Here is an 8,973-nt window from a genome sequence, read left to right as displayed (position 1 = left end):
TTTGGGGGGGGGGGGGGACATTTTATTTTAAAGATCCTTTAATTTCATACTAATTTGCTGGAGATTTTCTGGGTAATTTGCAGACATTTACTGGGTAATTTTTTTTGGACAGTTTACTGAGAGGGTGGTGCAATTTGGTACAATTGTAAAAGTCTTTAAAAAACTGACTGGACTAGGGATGCTCCAATTTTGGGATGATACAAATACTGATTTTTAAAATAAGAATTTGGCTGATAACTGATATATACCAAATTGTACCTTATTTACTGATAGATTGACATTAGTTTTCAGGGTTTAGTTTTGTGTGTAAAACATATTAGCATATTAGGTTGTTTCTTAAAAATATAATTAGCACTTTCCCCATATACTACCAAAAAACTATGTGAAAGGAAGGTCCTCAGAATTAATGCTTACACAGTGGATACTTTTAGGAAATTATTCAAAAAACCTATGCTAAGACAAACTAATCATTTTCTGCCAGTCAATAAATGTGTACCAAATTGTACCACCTTATCTGTAAGGTTACTGGAAAGGTAAGGTCTGCAAATTACTGGAAATGATTTTTTATAAAAATTACTATAACATTTTACAGTAATTTCCCGGAAATTACAATAAAATGAAGGGCCCTGTAAAATAAAGCGTCACCAAAAAAAAAAGTGTCATTCTCTTGGTACTAGTGTGTCTTGTGTTCAGCCTCGTTTCAAGATAGTGACACTTTGACATTCGTTGAAAAAATGTCCTGATCTTCCTGAAGCTGCACTGAAAACATTGGATTTAAAGACTGAAAGTGAAACTAAATGACTTATTGAATTGGGCATTTTTGCAGTGACTGATCAATCAGTCTCATATTGGGGGGTTAGGTATAAAGATCCATCTGAATATGCTACAGTATTGTCATCTTTCACTTTCCTGTTTCACAGATACAGAAGCAAATCATTCCCAACTCTGAATGTTTCACATTGGAACAGCTACCTCTGGTAACATGGTGGCTACAAAGATGGAGAAAATGTCATGTGTTGGTTATGTTGAATGTTTTGACAGCACCACCCAACGTGAACAGAATATTTTGGTCAACTTAACCACTGGTCAACTTAGTTATGAGAACAAAGAAACAAAACATCCATGTGTCCTCTATATCGCTGGCTGTGGTGCTAATGCTAACAGCTAGCTGACTGAGTGATAGGCTTTATGTTAGCACTTAGCATAATCTTTGATAGTACTGCTGCATTCACTAATGGTGAGTTACTCAGTTAAACAATATGCCACACTGAAAGCCACACTTGAAAGGCATGCAAGTTTTACTAGCTTAAAGATACCAATTTTTATGACAATATAACCAACTTCTGAGTTGGAACAACAACCTAAATTGACATTTTATTTTGTTTTCACTTGTACAAAATAGGAAATCCTGAGTTCCATAATCAAACAGGCTAATTAAGTTCCATGCTAACAATTTAGCCTGGTTGGCTTTAGTTTTGTCCTGAAGGTCTGTAGCATTTTGAAACTTAGCTACAAGCTGGCAAGCTCTCAAGTGGAAAGCTAAGTAATCGTAGCTTAGTTTGTTGTTTTATGTTAGCAATTGGTACTTTAAACAAAATGTAGCCTAAAAGGGGGAAAAAATAAACTAGCTAGGCTACTTTAGCTCTTTCCATAGTAAGTGAGGATTGTGGAGGTTTGCGGAATCTGCAAATTCACTGTTCAGGGGTGTTCAGCTGTGGTTCAGTCACATAAAATAGGGCCACGTTATTGGCTACATTATCCATAGTGTGTTTAGCTAATAGCTATTAGACTGTAGTACCTAACATTTAAGGCACATAGATGATGTTTTTGTGTGTTCTCATCACCTAATGACCATGTTAGGAAAGAAAAACTTATCATAATAGCACTAGGGGTCAATTAACCTTTAGCTAACTGCAAGGTTGACAAATCAACAAAAGGCGGAAAAATAGAAATTTCAGACCTCTGGGGTTGGGGGCGTATCCATGCCTGTTCAGGGCTGTGTAGAGTAAAGATGCTGGTTTTGTGTACAGAGATGGATATCAGAGCAAAATGTTTATCTTATTTTAGTGGAGACATGCTGAGGAGTCACCGCTCGTCACCCCTGCTGATGTAAATATAGAAAGAGACTTTATTTTGTTTATAAGAGCCTGTGTAATTTAAAGGTGTACATTTCTCTATGTTTTCAGAGTTTTGTGTTTTTTTTTCTCTTGAAAGACAATAAATTGGTTGTGTTAATTGTGTTTTGTTTAATTTATTTTGTCACGAGTGTGTGTGGTTCCTTCCCCACGGGCCCTGGTTGGTTTAGTAATTACTTTGCACCTTAATTCAGATCTCCCAGAGGACGTTCCCACAGTAACAAACCACCTCAGCTTTTCTTAGCTCATTGCCACATTTGCACATTATCAGCTGGTAATAGAAAGTAAATGCAAATTAGAATCTTGTGTAATCTTAGTAATCATAAACTCTTACCTTGACAAGCAGATATTTTAACTTGTCACAGACAGCTGTAACTCATATGGCTGCACACCAGTCACATTCCATTTCCAAGGCTCCGGTATTATGCACGTTGTCTCATTGGGACACCTAAATGGACAGTTGTGGAAGAAGTATGAACCCATATGTGAAAGTACCAGTACAGCAAGTTGAAATACTCCTTAAAAAGTAACTTAAGTAAAAGTACACAAGTATTATGAGCTTGATGTAGTTTAAGTATTATAGTAAAAGTACGTAAGTGTTATGAGCTTGATGTAGTATGCAGTATTACAGTAAAAGTACTGCAGTATTATGAGTGATGTAGTATGCAGTATTACAGTAAAAGTACTGCAGTATTATGAGTGATGTAGTATGCAGTATTACAGTAAAAGTAGTGGTTTGGTCCCTCTGACTGATATATTATTATATATGACATCATTAGATTATTAATAGTGAAGCATCAGTGTTAGAGCAGCATGTTACTGTTGTAGCTGCTGGAGGTGGTGCTGGTCTCAATAACTTTATATACAGTTAGCTAGTTTAGTCCAGCGGTTCCCAACCTAGGGATGGGGCCCCTCACAAAGGTCAGTAGATCAATTTGAGGGGTGATGAGATGGTTAGTGGGAGAGGAAAGAAGATTTGCCTCAAAGTAATTTAAGTGCTAAAGACTAATGAGAAGTGTATTAGTTAAATCAAAATATACAGAGACAATGGAACCTGCCTGATCATTAACACCCAGCTAAATGTGACCCAGCATTACACCACACAGTACAGCTTCAAAGATGACCCTGAACTGAATCAACAGAGTCTAAGCCCAGGATGTTAGCTGTCATCACTGTGCATGTGTGCGTTACATTATTACTAAGGCCCAAATGTTTTGTATGTAAATCAGTTGTGTAGAAGGCTAATAATCTACTTTCAGAGTACAATATTTTTATTGTAGGAGTAATGGAGATGAAGCATAAAGTAGCATGAAATGGAAATACCAGTCTGTACTGACTGTTGTCATTGTACTCTGTTATATAATGTTATGGCTCAATGCTGTTTTATCTCAATGTTTCAACAACCAATGGCCAGAGCCGTTTTTTGTATATTTTGATGTTCTATAGTGCCATTAAACAGATTGATCTTTTTTCCCTCATTATTATAAAAAGGCTCTAATGATTTTAGAGTATTTTATTTTAAATTCAAGTTTTTGAGCTTCATTTTTCTGGTCTGTCGTCGTGGTTTTAATGTTTAGGATGTGCCTGCATGTGCCTGTTTCTGATGCTCTGAGTGCCTTTGATTCTTCTATACCAGACAACACTGTTATATGAGTATTAGTTATCTATGTCCTGATAACTAATGAGCCACTATTGACTCCAATTACATTTGTTGACTATTTGTTCTTCAATTACACAATTTACAGCGAAGTGAAAACTAGTGAAGCAGTTTGAGATTTGATATTTAGATGATTTAAAATGCATAAAAACCTGCTGGTTTGCTGTAATATTTTTGTGTCTAGTGGACACTGCACATGGTGACAGGATGTTCAGTGTCAAATCTTACCTCTAAAGCAGTGGTCACCTACCCTGCTCCTGGAGAGTAAGGTTGCTCCTGCATGTTTTAGGTAGCTCCCCACTCTAACACACCTGATTCTAATTATTAGTTCGTTATCAAGCAGCTGAAGCTTGTAAAGGGCTTGATAACGAGATAATTATTAGAATCGTTAAAAAGAAGTGTTAAAGTGGGGCAACACCTAAAACATGCAGGGCAGTAGCTCTCCAGGAGCAACGTTGGTGACTACCGGTCTAAAGCATAGTTGGGATGTTTTATACTAAAGTCTCCGCACTGAAATGTCTTTTTTTGAGCTTTAAACTAAATTATATGCTGGTGATTATACTGATATTGACACCAAATTACTCAAATCAGCATTTTATGGGTTGAAAGTGGTTCAACCTGTTATCTGCTGGGTATCTGTCATCTAGGGAAGTGTATATTTTGCCTTTGGAATAAGTTTGCCAAACTATTGGCCCTGCTGCTTGAGAGAGGAACTGCTGGGATTAGTATTCATCAAACTTCCCACCTGTTGTTGCCTGAAATATTCTATGTATTAATGAAACTGAGTTGAACGTGCTTGTTTTACTGTTGCATTTTATTTTAGGCCACATAGCGACTTGCCAGATGACCGTGTCACTGATGGTGTCAAGAGTTCTCACACCGGAGCTTGGCGCTTCACGCAGGCCTGCGTGTGTTAGTGTTTGACAGGATATCCCCCAACAGAGGTTTTCTCTTTCCTTCCTCTGTCAGGGCAGAGGCACGGTTAGCTGGCAGATAGAACAGATACAAACAGAAACCGGAGTGTCAACAGAAAGAAGGGAAAAAAAGGATTATATATAGTTTTTTGCACTTTTTGAGTCCAGATAAATGAAAAAACACACGTTTTAATCATTTTATACATTTTAATGGAAATATTTACTGACAACTATTAAATAAGTCTTCTTGCCACTCCTACAGAGGTGAGAAGGATCACTGTACAGTAAGCTTTTCACAGTATTTCTTACAGTATTTACATCCTCCATCTTCGCTGGCTTTACACATTGACACAGCGTCTCCTTCATCAGTGGATGAGTACATTTACAAAGTCACATCTGCAGGTCGAAGCATTTACAAAAAAGTAAATATCAGCATACAAAGGAGAAAAAAAATTATCAGTTATATCTGTACAGTGTCTTTTAAAATTAAGTCGTTAGTACATTCACACACAAAAAAAGTTAATCTCAAGTGAACCGCAATGCACACTCTCTGAAGCTAACCATTTTGGTACGATTAGAAGACGAAGAAAGAAAAGGTGTGAAATGCGTTAAGTTAGATTCACTCAATAAATAAACCCTGTTTTAAAGACTGCCTTTAAACACCCTAAAAGGCCTAACAGAAAAACAAAGAAAACAAAAAAGACTGAAATCTTTGACGGCCAGCATGGAACAGGAAATTCAGACAGATAAAATGTATGTATTGGTCTTTAAATAGGGGACGTTTTGAGTCACTTCATTGAATGTCCACACCCATGAATTGTTTGGTTTCATTACCACCTTACCCAGTGTGTGCTGAGAAAATTGTCAACAAAGTCATCTTTGTGTCTAATAAAGTGAACATTAAGAAATATCAATTATTCAAAGTGTAAAACTACTTTAAACGTATTTTTATTCAATGGACTGCAGATCTACAACATCTGACACCAAAAAATATAAAACTTCATTATCAGCGCAGTCAACAGCGCAAAAACTGTAATTGTGATGATTAGTTAGTGTCCGAAATCTTGATTCATTACTGATGTACAAGACAAAAAACTTATTAAAAACCAGAACACATAATTTGTAGCTTTAGCATTGAGTTCATTCTTGCCTTGGAAACGGCAGTTAGACAAAACAAGCGTAACTCAAGGTCCACTTACTACCTTTTTTCTAGACAATAGCTGTCTCCATCAAAACTGAGCAAACGCCATCTAGTGACAAAGACTGTGTAATGCATCTGAAAGCTACTGAAAAAGCTAGTAACTTGACCTTGAGTTGCAATCGTTTTGTTAAATAAGTGCCACATTTATTCATGTATTTAAAGAGCAACTGTAAACCTTATCTTTGCTGCCCCCTGCTAGTTTAACTTCACATCTTGCTGCAGTGATATAAATGTGAATGTACTCCAGGGTGTGTTAATACACTGTGATATCACTGCTGGCTCATGTTACAGCTGTGAGGTGGTACAAAAGACTTGAAACTTTCAACAAGTGACAAGCAGCTTCTCAGGTGTTAAGTTACTCTTTAAAGGCCTGGTAATCATTTTGGAAGCGACGGTAGGTTCCAGGCTTATGTTTTGGAGTTTGATGATGAGGGCCCACATTTGATAGCAGGCCTTTAATGCACTGTATGATTATGTGTGTCAGTGTTTCCTTCAGAGTAGGGTAACTTTCCCTAACATAGTGCAATAAGTAGAGTACTTCAGTGGTTTGTAGAAGCAGAGTGTGAAGCTTGGTGAAACCTTTAGAATACACACTACTTTGGTAACACAAAGATGATTTTGGTGCTAAACAACAACTTTTTGGTGCCAAACAACACAGTGGGCAAGGTGACCAAAGGTGGGCCAAATGGCTGCTACAATATTAATGCTCTCCTGAATGAGTGCAATTTTTTTTAGGACAATCTCAGTTCTGTGTGGAATGTGTTTTCAAGCTTATCGACCCTACATTTAACTCTGGCCTTTACCATCAGTGTCTGCCAGGCTGTTGGAACTTTTTCTCTTGGAAACTGTGTCAACAGATGAGGTCCACTCGGGCTCAGTGTCCTCTGTTTAAGTCAATGGAGAAATTCATTCAGTGCTCATGGAGTGCAAATGCCCGTTTTCTGTTTTTTTTATCCAGGCTGAATTCCTATCACAGTATTAGGATTGTGCATTCAAGCAGCAAGCTCACTAATTTGGCCTTTGTCCGCAAAATCTACTATAAGCAGATTATTCCACTATTAGGTCCCTAAAATAAGGTCCCTCTTGATTATTCTCAAATTAGAAAAATGCACTACTGTTGCAGATGATTTGAGCTTTTTCCCCCAAGACAATTTCACTGATAGCTTTTTGCTCCAAATATATATTTTTGGCCATTATATAATTACATCGTTCAGTAAGTAACTCTTAAACCCGTTTAGCCTCACACAGCCCTAAAAATGAGTTCGGAGTCACATTCAGAAGGCTCTGATCATCACTTTTAAGGATAAGCACCACTGACACATTTCAAATATAAATGCTATACACGCATGACATGCGTCATCTCTCACTGACAACCATTAATATCTATTAACATGTGTCTGTTCTCAAGGACTGCTGCTCATCTTGTAAATTATTAAGACTATCAGTTATATGACACCCACAGTGCAGGACAAAGGTCAGAGCTCAGTGTCTCCCCCTGCTGGGTTAATGAGGGGCTTTCCTTTCTTTCCTTCCTTCCTTCCTATCCTGGAACTTGGTATGAATGAACGGCATCTGATATGATCTGGAGCTCAGATTCATTCATGAATGTGTTGCGTTTGTCAAACCAGTCTAACCAGATCAGTGATTGCGTCAGTGATGGGGAAGGTGTGAATTCTGTGCAGAAGCCAGTGTTTGTGTATTGGTTGATTTTTTCTTTGAATGTTCAGTATCAGCATATCTGCAGGTACCCTTTTATAAACTGTGATTTAAGGCCAGTTGAATAAAAGAAGGGCCGATATCTGATTTAATTTAAGTCGATTATAAAGGTTCTTAAACTATTAATGTCCAGAATGAGAAAAAGAACAGCTGGAATGAGTAAAGTCCAACTACGCTCATTAAGACAGACAAGATGTGTAATGTACTATTAAACCTGTAGAATATTAACTGAGTGCAAATAATCCTGGTAATGCTTTATAAGGCATGTAGCATTTTTGCTTTCAGATCTCAAGGAAGTTTTTTTTTCTACTGAAGTGATCTCATGACAGCAGCACAGCCCCCAGATTACCCAATCCTGTCTTTTTTTTAATGAAATCTAGACTTCTCTGATTGTGTAATGAAATTTGGCTCCGAATCTAGGATGGGGATGGATTAGGGGCGCAGGTCTGAAAGCAGCGGTCTCTGATGGATGCTGCGTGGCAACAGGTGTTACTGATTCAATCTCAACAGATGTGAAACAAAAGTGGGGAGAGATCAAAGATAGTAACATGAGGACACAAGAGGGCATAAAGTGGGTGGAGGAAGGGGGGGTGACTGGGGTTGTGATTTTCCGAGAGGTCCGGAAAGTTCAAGTGGAAAGTTTAATGGAGCGATTCGCCGTCACCATAAAAGTCGAGAAGGTGGAAAGAACGTACACAGAGTTTAGAGTGACATTTACGTAAATCCCCTTTCTTTTTTTACCCTCCTCCCCTTCCTCCTTCAGCATCGCTTCCCAATTCAACGCGGAGCAGCACTCACTAACGCAACCCAAACTTGACGAGTCGTTTCACCTGAGATGTTAAATAATCCGCAATGTCATCACATAAATAAATAAATGCACATTTAGCTACTCTCTTTCACTGATTGCTATAACACAATAGTGATTCAACCTATAGCTGGTCCATGAAAAGCTTTCCCCATTCGCTGTTCCACACACACTCGGTGTCTGACAGGTCCTTCTTAGGGAGGCAAAAACTCCACTCGCACACAGATAAGTTATGTTTCACATCTCTAGCAGCGGCAGCGGCGGCAGCAGCAGCCAGTTGCTTGGAACAACTAGAAGAGGAAGTGACAGGCGGCTCGAGCGTTTGACGAGCTGTCGGAGAAACGCTGCAGCTACGAGCACTTAGCACCGAAGATGGAGAAAAATATTGAAAATTGAAGTGTTAAAAACGAAGAGGACACACCACGTGCAGAACCTGAGGAATCCCAGGTGAAACGGGTCTGGAGTCTACAGTAACTATAACTGCTGCGGCAATAAGTCATAAAAAGGAGGCTGCAGCACTGAGCCACAGACACGGTGCACATAGA

The sequence above is a fragment of the Scomber scombrus genome, chromosome 3 (genome assembly GCF_963691925.1).
Source record: "Scomber scombrus chromosome 3, fScoSco1.1, whole genome shotgun sequence".
In the NCBI taxonomy this organism is placed as follows: Eukaryota; Metazoa; Chordata; class Actinopteri; order Scombriformes; family Scombridae; genus Scomber; species Scomber scombrus.
The sequence above is the reverse complement of the archived record's forward strand: the minus strand, read 5'-3'. Positions refer to the sequence as shown.